Here is a 21,531-nt window from a genome sequence, read left to right on the forward strand (position 1 = left end):
TGAGAAAGTGCTAAGAGATTGTGCTACATGATTGTTGTTAAATTCTATTTTTAGTCTTACTGTGTTTTTCTATAAAAGATTTCTCTCATTAAAGTTTATTGCCATTGCCAGCAGACTGGTGGTCCTCTCATTCTCATTCAGTCGCCCTCTCTACTTCAGCCTCACCCTTGTCGGCTGGCTCCGACACACTCTGAATACGGGTACCCAGCACACCCTCTCTGATAGCCTAGCCTCCTTTAGAGGAACTTGGCTCCGGCGTATCTAGAAGCCACATTTGACAATGCAATCAACAGTCCTATACTATGTTCTTTTCCAAAATTCACTAGTAAACTATACAACTCACTTCCTTGTGATATTTCTAAGGCATATGATCCATTTCCATAAAACACCTCATAGTAATCATATTTTTATTAATTCTTAATTCTAGGTAAGTGGCTAACGCCAGTGGGAATGGAAGAGAATAATCATTTTCAGCACCCTCTCTTCCATATAATAAAGTAAAATTCTTCCCAATTACCTGTTTAAGAATTCTGGAAATAAAAGGTTGGAGGAATCCAAGAGTCCTTCATTCAAGACCAACAACTAGATCGTGGTAAGTACAGCACATGGTAAGAAGGTGTTTTTAACTTACCCTATTCTCATTCCCTTCCCAGGTTCACCGAGAGCTCCGGGTCCGGAGCCAGCAGCCAGCTACCGGGAGGTAGGGCAGGAGTTCACCGCAGCAAAACCACCTACATTTGACAAGGAAGAATGGCAACTCAGTAAGTGAAGCATCTACCTCCAGAAAAATAGAAAGAGAGAAATTTCAATCCCATTCAATCATAAGCAACAGTAAATTTGAGGATAAAAAAATATATGAAAAGACAGAAAAACAAGACCAAAACTTGGCGCCTTGCAAAGGCCACTGACAAAACTGTCCCAAAACAGAAACACAAACAAAAGTTAAAAAAAAAAAAAAAAGATTAAAAATCACTAAAATCAAGAAACAAAGGACATTATTACTAATAAATATACAAAAATAAAATAAGGAAACAGAATAATTTATATCAACAAAATAGATGAAATTAACAAATTCCTATAAACATAAACAAAAAACAAAGAACAAAACAAAACAAAAAACTAACCCTAAAAATATAAACAAACTTGAAACAATTAAAGAGATTGAATTAGGAAAAGAAAAAAAAATTTAGGAGCTGGAGAGATGACTCAGTGGTTAAGAGCACTGACTGCTCTCCCGAGGTCCTGAGTTCAAATCCCAGCAACCACATGCTGGCTCACAACCATCTGAATGAGATCTGATGCCCTCTTTTGGTGTGTATGAAGATAGCCACAGTGCACTCATAAATAAAATAAATAAATCTTTAAAAACAAAAACAAACAAACAAAAAACTTTCCCCAAGTAGCTTATTGGTAAATTTTCCAATGTGGCTTTTTTTTTTCTAAATGAACACCACCAGTTCTTCCCCAACTCTTGCAAAGAATGTAAGCATATGTCATCCTCTTCCATTCTATGACATTTTATGAGGCCAGCAATAGTCCAACACCAAAAAATAATTTAAAAAATAACTCACAGAAGTCTGAGACAAACATAAAGGCTGAGACAAATCACAACAAAGTACTAACAAATTAAATCCAGAAGTGCAAGTGAAGGACTATTCAGCGTGACAAAGTGACAGTTATGCAAAATTCAAGGATTAACATCCAAATTGTAACAAGCATCCTAGGAGTGGTAGTGCAGACTCCCACGCATAACCCTGTAACCACACACAAATAATGCCGGTACTTGGGAGGCAGAGGTAAAGAGGCAAGAGGCCCTCAGCTTCAAGGGCAGCCTGGGGCCTATAACCAAGAGATAGCTCAGTGAGAGAGCAAAACAGTATGCCACTCCTACTTACACTGTTGAAATGATGATGTGTATTCCCATTCACAATTTCTATTCTTAGCCTTCCTTGTCTGTCTATTCTCTGTTAGCTTTTTTACTTGGAAACATGAACTCTCAACTCTTATCTTTTTTAAAGGCATAACTTTCATTCTGAGTACTACGTTTTCTGTCTTATTTACCCCGTTCATCATTTGGTACTAGATAATTCCATTGTGACTTATGTAATTTGAATGATTTTTAATTTTTTTCAAATGTCAAACACATAAGCTTTGCTTCTCTGCAATTTCATTATTAGCTCACACTTGACTCTCTTAGTCAAAGAAAATGGTCTGAATGTGAGATTTACTTGATGAACAAATACAAGAACAGATTTTTTTTTTAATGTTTTATATGTTTCAAGAGATTCTCAATAGGCTACAGGGTTTGTATATGACCACATGACTAAGCCTTCCATGTGTCACTAAAACCTTCAGTATTATTTATGTGTGTGCATGTAACCAACCAATTATTTTAAAAAGGAGTACAACAGCTCATATGATTGCATATGCATGACTGCATATCATTTTTTTTCCTTCTGAGCCAGCTGATTCCTCTCTATGAAGCTTAGTTATTACATATGTATGTAAGCATCCTATAGAGGCTGAGACCTAGTCATTAAACACTGATACAGCAGCAAACAATTTTTCAGTCAGTGACAGACCACAGTAGTCTCATCAGAGAATAATGGAGCTGAGCCAAGAGAGAATTGCTTGAGCTTAGGATCTCAAGGTCAGCCTGAGAAATACAGTAAAAAAGAAGATTATGAAGGAACTGAAAAAGTCCTGTGTCCTGGTGGTACAGCAGGCGCTGTAATGCCGTAGCGCACTGCCTTACTCGTGTGTTGTGATGCTGGTATAAGCAAACTCATTGTACTGCCAGTCCCATAAAACTACAACACAAATAATTATGTACAGTGTATAATACTGCATAGTGACAATAGACTATGTTTATTATATTATAGTTTTATCATGTTCTTAGTGTATACTGTTTCTTCTTGGAAAAAAATTAGTTTACTGCAAAGCAGCTTCACACTAGGCTATCAGAGGGTAATCAAGAAGAAACTGTCACCAACGAGGGGCATCTCCATGCATGCCATTTGCCTTGAGGACCTTCCGATGGAATAAGGCATAGAACAGTGGCCCTCAGCCTGTAGGTCACAGCGCTTTAGGGGCCATATATCAGAGAGCCTACATATCAGATAATTGCATTACGATTCATAACAGTAGCAAAATTATAGTTATGAAGTAACTGAAATAAGTTTAAGGCGGGGGGGGGGGGAATCACCACAACATGAGGGACAGTATTACAGGGTCCCAGCATTAGGAAGGCTGAGGACCACTGGTGTAGAAGTAGAAGACAGTTAACACGGATGGCCATGACTATTGAAGGCCTAGGCTAATGTGAATGTCTGGGCAGTTTGTTTTAACCACTTTCTCCAAAGAGCCAAGAGCTTTCTGAGTGGGAGGTGAGTGTACATCTTTTCTTTACTGCTAAAGAAAGAAAACTTTGGGAAAGTACATCAGGGAGTGTGTGCACAGGCCACCACCCTCACAGGGACCAGAAACACTCAGCACTCCCCTAGTCACCAAAGCAAAGCAAGCAACTTCTGACCAAGTGGCTCTGTCCATGTGATGCTCTTGCCACCAGGCAGCAGACTCCCTTCTGAAGCTGACGAGGAAAATACGGAAATCTGACACTAAGCAAGGATGCGTCTAGTTGGTTCTAGTTATAGCTTGGATGTAAAATGTTCCCTGTAGTGAGAATTTTGGTTTCTTAAAAAAACAAAAAACAAAACAAAAAAAAAAAAAACAGTTATATGAATATGTTTATGTTTGAATCCTGGCTGTGGGATAAGAGTCTGCTTCACAGCGGGTGATTGTGATTTACCTCGTGCACTGGCAGGGGAGGGATTTTTGCCAGCTGCAGATAGTTTCATTCTGGGGACTCTGGAGAGGGTATAAATGGGAGAGCCCCAAGAGAGCCTGTGATGGCTGCTGCTCCCCCTGCTGCTGTGTTTGCTGGATTGCTACTGCTAGATTGCAGGATATTCTAATGACTACGATTAGATTTGCCCCAGGAACCCAGCACCCTTAATCCGCAGGAAGTAGCCTAAAGAGGTCTATGTCCCGTTTCCCTCTAATCTTCTTTCTGTCCTACCTAGTGTTGAAGGACTGGAAGGGATCAGGGTGGAATAAAGGTTGGAAGGGAGGTAGAGGTATAAGAACCCAGTAAATACCAATATATATATATATATTACATATATTACACATGCTAACAGTTTCCTGCAAGCTTACATGCTTAAACATTTGATGCCCAGCTGGTAGCATTTGAAAGAAAAGTAGTCCTTTTACAAGGTGAGGCCTAGCTTTGATGAGTGGAACTCTAAGAGGGGGTGGACCTTACTGATTACATCCTAGCCCCACTTCCTGCCCTCCTACTTCTTCATCTGCTTAGATATGAAGGCTCAGTAGCATGCTCCCTCCACCCTATATGATGGACAGTGCTCCACTTTGCTGTTCTTGTCATAAGACGCTGAACAAAAGCAACTTGGGGAAGGGAGGGATTTATTCAGTTTATACTTCCAGGTTGCAGTCTGTCACTGAGGGAAGTTCTAGTGGGACCTCAAGCAGGAACAGAAGCAGAAACCGCAGAGAAGTGCTGCTGACTGGCCTGTTCCTAGGCTCAGCTGCCTTCCTAACCAGCCCAGGCCTGCCTGCCTGCCTGCCTGCCTGCCTGCTAGGGGATTACACTACCCACAGTTGGCTGGGTCCTTCTACATCATACCTACAGGTATGCCTATAGGCCAATCTGGTGGAAGAAATTTTGGAACTGAGGGCCCCTCTCCCCAGATGTGTGAAATTGACTAGCCATCAAAGCTGCATGCCTTCAGACAAACTCTCCAAAATAACTGCCAGTTACTTTACAGTGGGGGGGTTTTTGTTTGTTTGTTTGTTTTTGTTTTGTTTTGTTTTTAATCACAGCAACTGTAATGGTGGGTGGTGTTTGTCAACTCCACAGACTCTACAGTCACCTAGGAGACAAACCTCCACGCACATCTGACAGGTTATTTGGGGTGGGTTAGCTGACCGTGACTGGGATTGTCTCGATTGCGCTGAGGTTGGAGGACTCATGGGCAGCACCATTCCTGGACACCACAAAAGAGAAGGACGGCTGAGCGCAGTGAGCCTCATCCTCTGCTTCCGGACTGCAGGTGTGATGCCTCAAGCTCCTGCCACCTTGACCACCAAGCTTAGTAGATTGTGGTCTTGAACCATGAGCCAAAGCAAACTCTTCCTTAAGTTGTTTTTGCCAAGAACTTTCTTATGAGTGTTTTGTCCACGTGTACATCTGTGCTCCACATATGCCAGAAGAAGGTAACAGATCCCTGGGATGGGAGTGACAGGTAGTTGGAGCTGCCATGTGGGTGGCTGGGACTCCAGCCCTCGTTCTCTAGAAGGGCAGCCAGAGCTCTTACCACTGAGCTATCTCTCCAGTTCTGCTGTCAGAGTTCTTTATCATAGCAACAGGAAAAGGAACTATGACAGCATTACAAACCCGAGCTAACAAAGATCCCCATCAGAAAAAGTCCTGAGAGGCGCTGTCAGAGCAGATTTACAAACAGGACCCCTCCTCAGCACAGGGATCTGCTGGTGACAAAAGGGATCAAGCACCTGTCCACAGAGAACCCCAGTGAAGCTGACAGTCACATGTCATGATGCATTACATCTCCACTACCATGCTTCTTGGTACTGCTGTGGAAATAGGGCCCCAGGGGCCTGTTTGAGATGGCAGAGTGGAGGTGGGAGGACACTAGAGTCCTACCCACTGCACACCCCCAGCTCAAACCACACAGGTGGGACTCTCCTGAAAGGTGACAGAGCAATCAGGGAGTCAGGGGGTGCAGGCACACTTTCAGGGAGTCACACACTTCAAGGAGAGAAGCCAGGTTCGTAGACATCTTTGATAAATGGTTGGATAGAAACCTCCACCCTCGTAAAGTGCAAAAGCAAACATGGCCTCCTCCCAGGTAAAGCAGAGCTATGCACAAGACAAGGTGCTGTTGGCAGGTGGACAGAACTAGGCAGATAGTCTTCTGAAGGGCAAACTTGGCAGGGGGAAACTACAAGCAAGGTCAGAGGCTCGGCCCAGCTTGGGGGGAGCACCACCCACACTAGAGGGACACATGGTCAGCAAGCTGTAGAGGCAGGCTGCAAGCCAATGCCAGAGAGATGGGAAGAAAGGCCAAGGTTCCAGCCAACTGGGCTTTGCTGTGGAAGATCAAAGGAGGCCAAGTTCAATGTCAGAGCAGTAGTAGCATGTTGCAAGCTGGGACAGCAGAACTACTGATAGTCTAGACATTCAGCCCCCAAATTCTCCTGACCTATACGGACACTTCACTGCAAAGGCTCCATAACATACAAATAAATTATGCAGTAGAAGCAGCCTCACTAGAAATGTGTAGTCATAATTACTGTAAGTATGTAGACATCAAGAGCAAATCAGGCTAACTGACCACAGACCACTGTTGACACTGTCAGCACAAGACTCAGAGGCAAGTCATCTAGGGGAATTGAGAGGCCCAAGAGAATCAGTTTTCAAAGTCCCACCAGATAAAAACCCAGCATAGTCAGGGAGCGACACATTAAAACAATGAGCTATCACCGTATACCTGTAAGAACTAAAATACATAGAACCGACAATACCTGACAGACAGTGGCAGAGATGTAGGAACTCGCACCGGCATGTGGTACAGATGGGAAAGTGAGACAGAGTTAGGACCACTCTAAGGCAGCTGGACAGGACCCTACAAATTAACCACACTCTGACCATAGCACGCCACCATTATGCTACCTGGAATATCCCCGAATGAGATAAATTCACACAAAGCTATATACACAAGTGTTAACACTGGCTTACTTTAAACTGTCAGAAACAGAAGCAACCACCATGTCTCTCCATGGGTGACTGGGTAAGTGGCCGGGGTCCACTCACAGAATCTTATTTGCAATAAAAAGACATGAGCTGACTAGCTACAAAGACACAGGTGGTTCATAAATAAATGGGCACCTCAGTGAAAGAAGGCAGTTGGGAAAAGTTATGTTTTGTGTGACTCCCACAATATAACATTCTGGAACAAGCTAAATAAGCTGGAAAACAGATCAGTAGTTATTAGTGACTGGGAAGGGGAGGTAGACAGGTAGAGCATAAGGAATTTTTATGGCAGTGAAATTGTTCTGTGTACTAATAGTTATAAAGATAAAAAGCGGGCTGGTGAGATGGCTCAGTGGGTTAGAGCACCGACTGCTCTTCCAGAGGTCCTGAGTTCACATCCCAGCAACCACATGGTGGCTCACAACCACCTGTAATAAGATCTGATGCCCTCTTCTGGTGAGCAGGGACTGAGCAAGCGGGGTCTACCAGTGCAAGCAGGGTTGACCGGAGTGAGCAGAGGTCCTAAAAGTCAATTCCCAACAACCAGATGAAGGCTCACAACTATCTGTCCAGCTACAGTGTGTACTCATATACATGAAATAAATAAATAAATCTTAAAAAAAAAAGATAAAAAGCAATTAACACAAACTTATAGAATTTCACAGCATTAAAAGGAAACCTGATTGTGTGAAATGTTTACAGAAATAATCCAGAACACTGGAGCATCATCCTAAGACAGTGTGTGGAATTTGACAATACAGCCTTAACTACCACAAAAAGACTCCTCACTCCAGGGGTGGGTCGACAGTACCCATCTAACCCCTCACTCCAGGGGTGGGTCAACAGTGCCCATCTAACCCCTCACTCCAGGGGTGGGTCGACAGTGCCCATCTAACCCTTCACTCCAGGGGTGGGTCGACAGTGCCCATCTAACCCTTCACTCCAAGGGTGGGTCAACAGTGCCCATCTAACCCTTCACTCCAGGGGTGGGTCGACAGTGCCCATCTAACCCCTCACTCCAGGGGTGGGTCAACAGTGCCCATCTAACCCATTCTGACGACTACTGGTCTGTTAGGCAAGAACTGAAACGAAGTCCACCCGAGCCTGTGTTCTGGCTGGTTAAGGCTGTCTCTCAGGGAACGTGTGTTAACAGCTCCAACACGTTCTGCCTACCTGCTGGGCTAAGCAAGGCCAAATGGTGGGCAGGGGAGTCAGGTGTTTCCCTGTTACATGGAGGGTTTTCAGAAGCAAGAGAAGGGCGCTACAGTGACCCACTGACAAAGGGCACGAGTTAGAGGCTGGGAGACACATATAGTTCCATGGATCAGTCAAGTAAGAGGACCCAAAAGCAACAAAACTCAGTAGAGCAATTAGATTCAGCACTATGATATTGGCTTCTTTGACTATTTGCTGATAAAAAGAAACAAGGATTCCTTGGAAATGTGGATGAACCTGGGACAGGGGCAGGAAATATATAAAGTGAGCCTAGCCCATAAAACCTAGGAAGAAAAAGTCCTTAACAACACGCACGCGGGCACACACACACAAACACACTCAGAGACATACCACTCACATATACATACTTTCTCCCTCTCTCTCTCTCTCTCTCTCTCTCCCTCTCTCTCTCTCTCTCTCACACACACACAGACATACCACTCACATACACATTCTCTCTCTCTCTCTCTTTCTCTCTCTCTCTCTCTCATACACACACACACACACACACACACACACATGAAGGCATAGTAAAAAGCTGCAGATACAGAAGTCAACTAAAAGAACTCCCAAAGTCTTATTATTCAGTTGGAATAATTTGAAAAATAAAATAGTATAAAACACCTGTAAGCCAAAGTATTAAAATAAATGACTTCACACCAATAAAGAAGAATGACTACCCAAACCTCCAAGGTAATCCTAAAGTGCGCTCACAGAGCCTCTGGGCTCACCGAAGTGAAGCACACCTCCCCAGAACACACAGTAACTGTTTCCCAAACACCATGGCACCAAAAAAAAGAAAAAGGTGAAAAACAGACAGCAGGCACCACTCTGGAGAACCTAAAAACACGTCCCCAGCGTGGGTTCAGGTCCACATCTCAAAGCGAAGTTGGGCTGACCGTGTGCTTCCTTACGTGAGACAAAATGATGATCCCTTGTTACCTTTCTCCCGACACCCAGGATCCTGAGCCACTTGCAATGGACCCCAGCAGGTGTCAGTGAAGAATATTCTGAAAAAAAGTCAAGGGCATCAAAAGTAGGAGAGTGAGGGCTAGAGAGAGAGAGAGAGAGCTCACACTTAGAGACACTGCTGCTCTTCCAAAGGACCTAAGTTCAATTCCCAGAAGCCAAATGGTGGCTCACAACAGTCCCAGGGACCCCACTTGGGGTCACTGCAGGTACTGCACTCATATGGTGCAGGCATATATGGTGACAAAACACCCATACACATAAAGTTGTTGTTGGTGGTGGGGTGTTCTGTGTGTGTGTGTGTGTGTGTGTGTGTGTGTGCATGGTGTGTGTATGTGTGTATGGTGTATATGTATATGGTGTGTGTTGTGTGTGTGTGTATATGTGTATATGGTGTGTGTGTGTGTGTATGGTATACGTGTATATAGTGTATGTGTGTGTGTGTGTGTGTGTGTGTGTGTGTGTCTTTCAAGAACAACAAAAAAGAGAAGTGTGAGAAGCTGTCGCCTCCAGGAAGGGCCTGAGCAGGTGGGGATTGCCTGTAATGTGTCCCCTGAATGGGACCTTGGAAGAGGGAAGGACAAGAGAAACTGAGGGACCCTCCAGAACAGATCTTAGTAGCAGTGCCTCTGTGATGGTGGTAACCGGGGCAAGTACGCTTTGCCAATGTCAAATGACAACCTGGATGTGGAGAGTGTAGATTTTCTCTATAATCTTTGCAATGGTTCTAGAAGCCTACAGCTCTAAAATAAACATTAAAAGACAAAACAAACCCACAGGATCAAAGAAAAAGTCACCGGTCCCTGTCTACTCTAGAGGGAGAAAGACAACATTTTCACAGCAGCATCAACTCCTGAAAACCTGTCACAGATGACAGGGCAGAGGTGTGTCCACAAGAGAGGAGTGTCCAAGTGGCTGAACAGCTCACAGCTTTTATCTGGGGCACTGGGTTACTCGTAGTATATTTGAAAGTCGTATTTTTGTCTGCTGTAGTATGAGCTGTGCTTTTCCTTAATCCCAATGTTGAATGAGAGGAGAGAGAGAGAGAGAGAGAGAGAGAGAGAGAGAGAGAGAGAGAGAGAGAGAGCCTGCCCCATTTGTGGTGCCTTCCTGTATACTGCTGTACCCCTCACACCAACTCAGCAGGTCTGGGGCCACTCTTTCCTCTTTACCGCAAACTAAGGCTCAAGACTACTCAGCGGTTCGCACAAATCTCTCCTATCTAGCACGCAAGGGAGCCAGCCCATCTTTGCAACCCATACTTCCGAAGTTGAGGCTCCACAGTTCCTCCTGGTGGGGGGGGGGGTCCCCTCCCTCCCTCTGCCCAGAGCCACGCCCACCCACAAGCAGAGCTCTCTAGGCAATGAGCATTTCCTTGAGTGGTGCAAAAGCCCCTACAGGGACAAAGGGTTCCTCCTACCAGAGAAAGAGCAGGCAGTGGCGTCTGGAGTCCGTTTTGAAACAGGGCCAGGGCCTAAAAGCTTCCAGAGCCATGAGTCACACCCATCAATATGCATTAGCTCCAGGATGGTACCCTTCCCCTTCGGGGTGTTTCTGAGCCAGCAAGAAATTAACCCTTTTCTCTATCACACCCTCCGCTCCCTTCCACATGCTGTGCTGACTGGCTTTTCTGGCTCTACTTAAATGAGACTGACCTTTTCGCTATCAATAATAGGTTACGTTACGTTTTACAGATGGTCCCTTCACTTTATATCCTGAACATGTAAGGTCCTGAAAAAAACGATCCCAAAAGTCCTATAATGTCCAAACCGCCTGTGCTGCTCTGCCTGACTTATTGGTTAAAACTGTGTCACAAATACATCCCACGAGCAACTTAATCTGGGCAAGACTTTGAAAAGCCCTCACATTCCCTCTGAGCCGTGCCACATATAGCCTCCTCCCCCAGATAGCCCACAAGCTTCAGCACACCTTGAGGGTGACCAGTGCATGACTCATCTCCTAGGTGAGGCAGGCTGCTGCGATCCACCCTGATACATACACACACACACACACACACACACACACACACACACACACACACACACCCTAAATATGTTCCTTTCACACAGGACTAGACTAAACTTCTTTCCAAACATCAGGCCTGTCAACAGTGTTGCTCATGGAGCCATAGAAAGAAGCATAGAGAAGGAGCAGGGTTCAGGCTTCCCTGAGCCAGGCTCACCTTCTCAGTCCTATCATTTCCAGTAAACAGAGACTCTGAAGTCAGAGAAACCTGAGGAAAATCAAGACCTAGTGAGTTGCACTCCCTTCTCCCCGAGGGATCTGCACATCTCAGTCATTCTAAGCCTTGGTGTCCAGCTCCCCTGTGAGCAGCCGGCTGGCTGCCCGGGGATGCAGAAGCAGTGTTGGGATGAGGCTGGGATGAGGATGGGGCTCTGGACCTAAGCACATAGTTCAGGACAGAGGCTCCTGATACTTCCCCACCTACACTCTCCTGGGAGTCTAATAACAGTAAGTGGGCAGTACACAGGAAAGCAGGACTTTCCCCTCCTTCTGAACCTCCACCGCACTTGGATATCATGACCCTAATAACCCAAACTGTACTTGGCAGCCACCCTCTGGAGCAAATCTGATTACATCTGCAGAGGACCATGGGTCAGAGCCAGAGCCTCTCATAGCATGGCCATAAAAAGCGCAGACTCCCCATATCCCCGTATCTACGGGATCTAGATCACGATTTTTAAAATTCAGGAGACGGGCTGGAGAGATGGCTCAGATATTAAAAGCACTGACTGCTCTCCCAGCACCCACATAGTGACTGACAACCATCTGTAACTCCAGTTCCAGGGGATCCAACACCCTCTTGTGACCTCCACAGACACTGCGTGCCCATGGTGCACAGAAATACATGCAGGAAAAAAACACCCCCACACAAAATAAAGCTCAGGAGGGTCTTGTACACGTTAGAGTTTGAGAAGCTCTGGCCTGGCCTCTGAAGACTAAGCCATGTTCCTTCCTGGGGCTTCTATTGGACTCAGTGCTCTGCTCTTTGGATGAGTGCCCCCTCCTTCCTTCCTTCCTTTCTTCCTTCCTTCCGTTTCCACTTTTCCTTTCCCTTCCTCTCCCTCCCCTTCCCTCTTATAGCCAGGAATGCACGCATACAGGTACCAAAGCGGGCCAGGATGAGCCTCAGAGCTAGCACCAAAGCTTCGGAGATCAGACAAGCCAGCTGGGCCTCCAGCCATGAGCGCCTCCAGCCATCTCCTACCTGCCCCTTCAGCTGATGTACTGTGAGGCCTCCTCATGCCACTGTTGTGCCCCCTGGACCAGTGTTTGCTGATGAAGCCAAAAACCATCCTCATTCTATAACGTTGACAGGTTCAGAGGAGGGACGGGAGGAAATATAAAGAGGGGTAATTAGGAAGAGAGGGGAACAGAAAGTGTTAGTAAAGAACTGGGGAGCACAGAGAAGCAGGGAAAGGGCAGCCTGCACTGTCAGGGGAGTGACCATGTTTAGGACTCCACCTTATAGATCAGTGGCTTGAAGACAGGCAGGGCAGACAGAGTCGCCAACACTCCCAGATACTAAAGTTATGGGGTCATACCAGTGGCTATGAGCCGCCCCAACCCCACACCCCTGAGATTCTGCCTTTCCAGGCTGGAGGGTATGGCAGAGCTCCCCACTCCCAGGAGCTTCTCTGCTCCAGGAAAAGGCTTGCTTAGGCCCATTGTGTCCAGTGGTCCTGCAGCCACGGAGAAGGTGGACCTCTAAATATGAAGACTGTGCTAGCAACTCAATGCCTGCATGGTGGTAGTCTAGAACACACACAAATAAAGGTCCTTTCCGACACCAAAGTTCACAAATGACACCAGCGTTCACTGGGCATGCTCTGCGCTCACTCCAGGGTGGACTCAGTAAATGACACTGTAGCCAGCTCAACATCTAACTTCTGCCTCCTGGGCTAATGGCTGCGAAGAAGGTCAGTCGAGGAGGACTCACATGCTGTTTTGGTGTGGCACGTAATTAAGGCTTTTAAAAAGTTGAAAAGGCGGGGGGGGGGGGGGGGGGGGGGGGGGGTGGCGTAGAGGGGGACTAGATGAGCCTATACATGACCACACAAAAGCACATGCAGACCCCGAGGCCTTGGTAGTCCCAGATAGCTGACGTCTCTAGTAGAGATCCACTTTGGCAGCCACCTTCCCTGCAAACCAGTTCTAGAAACCCCTGCAATGCCTTAAAAAAGTAAAGTTAGGTGGAAGGGGTTGTCAGTTATCCCAGGAATCTCAAAAACAAAACAAAACAAAACAAAACAAAAACAGCCATTAACCGTTGCTCCCTAGGGAACAGCTAGAGTTCATTGTCTCCATGCCAACTGAGGATAGTCCAGCCAATGAGGAGCCAAAGGAGCAAAGGACTCTCTATGTAGTCCAGTATCTTAACTGGTACGAAGAGCTGACTACTTGACTACTACGTCTCACCTTCAAAGCCACCGGCTGGGACCAAGAATCCAGTCTGGGTCCAGCATCGACCTGACTAGGAGACCTCTGCTTTTAAGGCTAAAGCCCTGAGCTCGAAGGCATTTCCAGGATCAGTATATAAACAGCAACATTATAGAAACACAGGAAGGAGCCACGCTTTCAGGAAGCAGCCCAAGAGCATCCGCGCCCCATGCCTGCACTACGCAAGGCAGCAGCTGAGTGCTCATAAGGAGGACTGGCCAGAGAGCTCTCCTCACGCCCAGTGGAGTGGCCCCTGGGACTCAAATCAGTGCTCCAAAGCAAACAGATCCAGGCATCCACAGCTTGGTGGAGGTTAGCTGGAGACCAGGTTCCAGAAACCAAAGAAGGCAGCATTTGGTTATCCTCAGACCCAATTGCTGTAATGTATTCCGCAGACAGCGGTCTCTGTGCCGTACACCTGCACTATATCACACCGCTTTGTAGGTCATTTGGCTCACAAAATTGATTTAGGAGAGATTATTCAATTCCATTTTACATTTCATGTTTTGGAAGCGTGCCAGCAGCAACTGCGGTTCTTGCAGAGGTCAGGAAGCCATGGACAAGGCGATCCCTTACCATCGTAAATGGAACTCCATAGTCTCTTATGAATTTCCTGTCAATCTTCAAATTACTTCAAATACAATTGCCCTTCACTTAGACAGTGTTTTATGTCTCCAGTCCTGCCTGCATCTGTCCCCTATCCCATTACCTCCTCCATGGCACCCAGCACTCTCTCAGATCTCCTTGAGGCGCCTGTCTTGGGGACAGCGACAGGGATGGGAGGGGCACTTCCGGCAGCCTCGCGTCTGCAGCTAGCTAGATCCTCGACTGCACCAAACAAAGGCTCATATATCTTGCACTTTTAAAAATGTCTGCTTCAAGGGGGCCAGCAAGATGACTCAGCAATAAAAAGCACTCGCGACTCAACTGACAAGCTGAGCTCAGTCCTCTTTAGCCCACATGATGGACCAAGAGAAATCATTTCCACAAGTTGTCCTCTAATCACACAGCAAATACGGGGCCAATGGGCACAAATTCTGAGCAGCATAAGGAGGCCTCTTAGAACTCAGGTTAAATATCACGTGTGCCATGGTATGGACACACATTGAATGTGGGGATGCGCACATTTGCGCTAGAGTATGCACACACACACACACATACACACACACAGGAACACACAAATACTGACACGCCCTGCGAGTATGCATGTGTGGCACACACATATGCCATAAATAAATGTTTTTTAAAAAGGATTTTTGAATTTATATAAAATTCCTCCTTCAGAGACTCAGACCCAGAAAAGATAGACAGACAGACGAGAAGAGAACTAAGTAATGAAAAAATGAGGCACAAGACTGGCCCAAGAGAGATGGAGATGAGAAAAGGCAACGGCGGGTTCAATAATAAACATTAAAAAGCACCACGACACCCACCATTATGTATTGTATATGTAAACAAATAAATATAAAATTACCTTAGTGGGTAAAACAATTTCCTACTTGGTCCTACTTTCGTCCTGAGCACCACCCACTTCCTTACTGCATGTGGTGGATCCATGTTGTGTGATGTATGTGCTTCTCAATGTGAAGGTGTGGAGGCCAGGGGTCCATGCTGAGGTGTCTGTCTCAGTTGCTTCTCCACCTTAGATGGGCACGCTGCCACTCTTGGTTTTTACGTGGGAGCTAGAGAATCAAACTCAGGTCTCATACTTGCCTACTAATCACTTAACCTAAACCAGGAGGTGTGGCACTTAATCCCAGCACTTGGGAGGTAGAAGCAGGTGGATCTCTGAGTTCGAGGACCCATAGAATCAGTTCCAGGACAGTCAGAGCTACGCAGAGAAACCCTGTCTTGAAAATTTAAAAAAAAAAAAAAATTGCTTTCCCCAGTGAGCCACTTCCCCAGCCTTCCTTAAACCTTCTCTGTAGGAAAGCTATGAGCTACCTCAACAACCAACACTGTCAGCAGTCAGTCAGTCATCAGTGCTGTCACCAGGGCCTTCCCTCTGGCCATACGTTGCTCCCCTCTGGACCAAGCCTGCTTTCACTTCCAGAAACTCCACAATTCCAAGGCCAATGCCTCCTGAAGCCACCTCCAAGCTTTGATCTGGCCTTGTCCCAGGCATTGGTTCCTATATGCCCTGTCCATCCACCAAGTGTAAGTCAGTCCTAAATTGATTGACCTCATCCTGACCCTCTGCTAAAACCAGACCCGTGGCAGCATGCATTGCTGTCTCCCATCTGACATGTTCAGGCTGCAACCTTGGGCCTCCTGCCTCCCCATCCTATGGCTCTGCATAGCCAAGGGATTTGGGGGTTTGGTTTGGTTTTGATTTTGGTTTTGGTGGTGGTGGTGTTTAGCTGGTTGGTTGCTTGATCGGTTGGTTTGGTTTGGGGTTGTTTAGTTTTGTTTTTGAGAGTTGTGTTTTTGTATCAACTTTATTTAATATCTCTGTACACCCCCACTTAAACACTTACTTCTTTTTTTTTATTCTTCTTTCATACATTACATCCTGACTTCAGTTTTCTCTCCCTCCACTGTTCCCAGTCCCCAACATAACACACTCCCCTCTTCCCCCAGATCTATTCTTCTTCCATTTCCCTTTAAAAAAAAAACAAAACAAAACAAACAAACAAAAACAAAAAAGGTGGGTCTCCCAGGGATATCAGCCAAATATGGCCAACAAATTACTGTAAGAGCAAGCAGAAACTCTCAAATCAAGGCTGAACAAGGCCACCCAGTAGGTGAATAAGGATCCCAAGTCCAGGCAAAGGAGTTGGAGACACTCTGATTCCTAATGATATTCCTTATACGCTTAGATTTTTGTCTGGCTCAATTGTCATTAGAGAGGTATCATCCAGCAACTGATGGGAGCAGATGTAGACCCACAGCCAAACACTAGGCAAAGCCAGGGGAACCCTGCGGAAGAGGAGGAGGAAGGACTATATAGGAGCCAGAGGAGCCAAGGACACCATGAGAACCCAGCCCACAGAATCAACTAAGCAAGGCTCACAGAGACGGAAGCGACAACCTCAGACCCTGTATGAGCCTGAGCTAGGCCCTCTGCATATATGTTACGGTTGTGGGTGTTCTTCTTAGTGACATATCCAAAGGTTTTAGGCAGGCCCTGAAAACCCTGCTTCAGACCACACCTAGAACCTACTCCCTTCCCATCTCTGAGGCTGCTACCCTAGAAAACAGTGCCATCATGCCTTCCCTCGAGTTAATGGAATGACCACCTAACAGGTGTCACCTGCTCTCCCAGTTACCTGGAATCACAGGCAAAGTCATCCTTCGAGGGACCAGTCCATTCATAATCTCTAAATAATCCTGCGATGGCTTGCTAGTCCATCCAACAAAAAGCTGAACTCTCTCATTGGCCTTCAAGAGCCTTTATAACCTCTCCTCCTCCTCAGGAGCCACGGGCCCTTGATCACGTGACCTTCCTCTACTTTGCATTTCCCTTTTACACCATCAGTATGATGCAGCTCCCATTTGGTAACTATGCTTTGGATTTCGAGGTAACCATAAATCCACGCACAATTGCAGAAGCAGCAGAGAGACACTTTACATACCCATAACCGAGTTTCCTCCTAAGACAACATTAATATCGGAGCCACGATATTAACACCGGCACAGTTACAACTCAAAACAGTGCCTCAAGGAAATGTCATGCTGCTCTCAGAGCTATAACCACATCCCTCCAAAAGCCATTCCATAGTCCTTCACAACCTCTCCATATCCAGAACGTCAATTTCAATGACACTGAAATAGGATGCCAGTATAAATCCTTGGGGATCAATTTTTCCCCAGTTTACTTTCCTGGGATTCACCAGGGCACTCTATTTGTCTTCAGTCCTTTTCACTGCTGGCTGGACGCAATGTCACGGGTGTGTTTATCTGTTGACTTTTTTGTCCCTCCAAGGAAGAATACCTACCCAGGCCTTTCCCAGTTTCTGGCTACTTCAATGGACATACTGTAGATAATGTGTGAATAGGTTTTCAATAAATATAACTTTCATTTCTCTGGGACAAATGCCCAAGAGTTTATATAATCAGTTTATGTGGCAGTAGCTGTTATTTAGGGTCATAAGCACCATTGGTTCTTTCTAGAGAGCTGTACCATGTCACACACCAGAAAACGATGTATGAGGGATCCACTTCTATCATGTGCTAGCATTTGTTATTATTACAATTTTTTTATTTTATCCATTCTGTTAAGTGTGTGTATGTCTTTGCATTTCCTAAAGAGTCAATTATATGGAAGATGTTCTCATTTGCTAGGTGCCATCTGTAATTTCTCTTTGTTTTGTTTTGTTATGTTTTTGGTTTTGTTGTTTTCTTCGAGACAGGGTTTCTCTTGTGTAGCCCTGGCTGCCCTGGAACTCACTCTGTAGACCAGGCTGGCTGAACTCAGAAATCCACCCATCTCTTGCCTCCCAGGAGCTGGGATTAAAGGCATGCGCCACCACTGCCCGGCTTTTTTGTTTCATTTCATTTTGTTTTGTTTTTTTCATGTAATATCTTTTGATAAAATGTCTCAAGTCTTATATTCTAATTCTACCAAATCCTTTCTTTTGCTACGGATGAGTTTTGAGAGCTCCATACATTATACATCCACTCTTTCCTCTGGTATCTGATTTTAAAATATTTTCACTGCATAAAAATTATCTGTTTATTCTATGAACATAACCCTTTTTAATTCTGATGGGATCCAATGTATGCTTCTCCTCCAGGTAAAGTTTGAGTCAAGTGTGGAACTCCATGATTCTTTTCCTTGAGTTTTAAACGTTGGAATTTTAGATTGAGTCTGACATCTATTTTGAGCTAATTTTGTAAATGACGTGAGAAACAGATTGAAGGACAAATTTCAACCTGTGAAGGATTGTTCTAACACTATTTGCTGGTGTGGTCATCCTGCCTCCATTCACTTGCTTTTGGACTTGAGAAACTTGTACACAGAAACAGTACATGCAGGATGTGCTATTCCGCACCACAGACGTAAATGTCTATCTTTTGAGCAGTAACACATCATCTCCACCACAGAGCTATAAAGTAAGTCTTGGAGGGGCATGGTGATGCACGCCTTTAATCCCAGCACTTGGGAAGCAGAGAGAGGTGGATTTTTTTGTGTGTCCCAGATCATCCGGTAATACATAGTAAGACCATGTCTAGGGGGGAAAAAAGTTAATCTTTAGGGTGAACAGAATTGTCTATGTTTCCTTTTCAGTTTTGCCTCAGCTATTCCTGCTACTCCGCTTTTTATATAATAATTTGGAAATAATACCATTAATTTTTTTCATTCCATGAACATTGTATGTCTCTCCATTAATTCAGATCTGCCATAATTTTACCAGCATTTTAAAGTTCTCAACCTTCGAGTCCTATGCTTTTATGTTAGATCTGTAGCTAACTATGTATGTCATTTTCCAGTGATTGTACACTACTTTAAATTTGGTGTCCAGATGTTGATGGTACCCAAGAATTAAATTAATTTGTGAGTCTATCTTTTATTGAATCACTAAGTAGAGTAGGTTGTGTTACGTAGATCCTGGCGACTTTCCACATAATCACGCATCTGCAGTAACCACGCATTGTCTGCTTCTGCATGTGCCCAGCTATCTTTGTGACTGCTAAGTACATCTCCGAACAGATCCCTCACTTCCCCTGGCTCAGAAGCAAAACTGTCATCACTGCAGCGCCTATTACCCTATGAGCAAGATTGCCCTACTGCGCTGTTTCCCACGTATCTGATGCGCCAACCATATTTAAAAGGTGTCTTTGCCATTTTATTTGTTCTGTTACTACACAGAATTCATGGAATTGTTACCACACTGGAACGTGGAATATGAAATAAACTAAGTCTGTGTGACCAAGCCATGATCCTTCAGATTTGGCTCAGGAATAAAGTTTCTTTCGTCCCCTTTGAGGTCATAGCTGTGTTTGTTTACTCTAACAGTAGCCTCAATATAGGAGCCCAGAGTCCATTTTTCACTAAAAGAGACACCTGGATCCGAGCCGGGTACCAGCATGGATACCCCTTGTGCCCAGCCACCCAGGGTTGCTACCTGGAGCAGATGCAGGATGCTGAGAGTGAACCTCTCCTGCTTGGATGATGGTCTATTTGATGATGAGAGCGGACCTCTCCTGCTTGGATGATGGTCTATTTGATGCTGAGAGCGGACCTCTCCTGCTTGGGGGATGGTTTATTTGTTTATCCCATGCAGATTGCTGCAACCTATTTGTGAGGTCCCTTTTCGAGGTTGCTTTAAAAGCATTTGGTTTGAAGTTTCAGTGTGGTCGGTTTGCTTTGAAACCATTTTGGGGTCTGGCCTTTGGGGTCTGTTAATCTGCTAACATTCTGTCCTTTTCTCTAGCCCTTCATCCAATATCTTAATACAAGGACAGGGATCTGTGGAGAAAACCAGGTACACCAATGCCAGCTGATTTCATGTTTGATAAGTGTGTCTATTCAACTTATAAGTGTTTGTTTGTTTGTTTGTTTGAAAGGGGGCTGGACCTGAGGGTCAAGGAATCTGATCTGCAGTGGCTTGCATGAGGACAACATTGGTCCTTAGCTGGTGCCACTCTTTAGGGGGCTTAGGAGGTGCGTCCTTAATGGAGGAAGTACGCCACCAGAGATCAACGACAAGACTTTAAAGACCCACACCACTTCTGTTTCCCCTCTGCTTCACTCTAGAGGCTGAGATGTGAACCCTTGACTTCCTGCCACAGCCACCATGCCTGCCACTAGCTGCCATGCCTGCCACTAAGCCCTCATTCTTCCCCAGTGTGATGGCCTGAAAGCCCAAATAAACCCTTCCTTCTCTGCGTTGCTTCTGGTCATGGTGTTTTCTCATAGTGACAGAAAAGTAACGAATACAGGATCTAACTTAAGAGAACTTGCCTTTATAGATTGAGTCACTCAACAGGGAACATTATTCAACATCACTAAACTGTTGCTGTTGTTGGTATGCTCAGCTGAACATGGTCATAGAATTTCTTAAGATATAATGAGCACCCTCTTTAACTGGAATTTTATAACATCTAAAGACAACAAACAATAAATTTGGCAACTTATAAATTAAAAAAAAATAATAAAATAAACAACCTAGGAACTACATCTAAGTTAAAAGATGTTAAAAATAGGAAATGAGTTTTTAAAATTTAGGGATTATGTCAGAACTAAAGATAAATTTTGAAAACTCTCTCCTTACCTCTCTAATCTCGTTTGGTCTGCTGAGCCCTCGCCCCTCCCATCCTTGCCTCCTAATAGAGCAAAATTCATATAAAAGGCAAAACTGCTATGGTATTAAGGAGCAGCTAGCCTGGAAACGCATGCCTTACTAGCCAGCCTCTGAGAAGCCAGAAGTTGCTGTGTGGGCTGCCAGGAGGAAACTCTCATCAGCATTCCTGATCAACCATGAATGCTAAACGTCATGGTGCCAAAGTACCAGGCAACACGCACCTGCTGGTACAAACTGTGGCAACATTGCCATGCTCTAACAAACAGCTTTCTACCTGCTTTTAATGCCCACTTCACAGAATAAAATTATTATGCCAGGTACCAGTCAGGACTAAACATATGGCTAGGAGCTCACAAGTCCCAGGGCAAGGCCCACTGCTACTGTTTTCTTAAATGTATCTGATGGGCCTGTTAAATTGCTTCCTACACATTTGTTTTTATACCCAGACATTACAATAGATGGTGTACCGCAAGGACACATAGCCACTGGTGAGACAAGTGACTGACACTGTGGCACTGGGCCCCAGTGTTTATCCTTAGGTAGGTGTCTGCAGCAACTCCTAAAAGCTCAGGAAACATCATGGAAGAGAGGACAGAAAGAATGTAAGGGTGAAGCTAAAGCATGATGGTCTACCCTTGTAATCCCAGCACTCAGAAGAAAGAGACAAATGGATCTTTGTGAGGTTGATGCCAGCCTGGTCTATATAAAAAGTCTCAGGATTGACCCGGAGTCTCTAGTGAGAGCCGCCATCTTCTCTCCAGTGAGTTCCTAAGCCGGGAACAGTCA

The 21,531-nt window shown here is 45.2% G+C and overlaps 1 protein-coding gene across 11 annotated transcripts in view; it reads right to left on the reverse strand.

Annotated features, from left to right (window-relative positions):
- The window catches only part of Pcbp3 (poly(rC) binding protein 3), a 220,614-nt gene that overhangs the window by 143,354 nt on the left and 55,729 nt on the right, over window positions 1-21,531 (reverse strand). For all 11 annotated transcript variants that reach the window (XM_031348496.1, XM_031348495.1, XM_031348494.1 and 8 more), the window contains exon 2: window positions 632-731. The gene's annotated coding sequence lies outside the window, so the exon portion shown is untranslated. The remainder of the gene's footprint in view (window positions 1-631; window positions 732-21,531) is intronic.

This window comes from Mastomys coucha, unplaced genomic scaffold (genome assembly GCF_008632895.1).
Source record: "Mastomys coucha isolate ucsf_1 unplaced genomic scaffold, UCSF_Mcou_1 pScaffold3, whole genome shotgun sequence".
In the NCBI taxonomy this organism is placed as follows: Eukaryota; Metazoa; Chordata; class Mammalia; order Rodentia; family Muridae; genus Mastomys; species Mastomys coucha.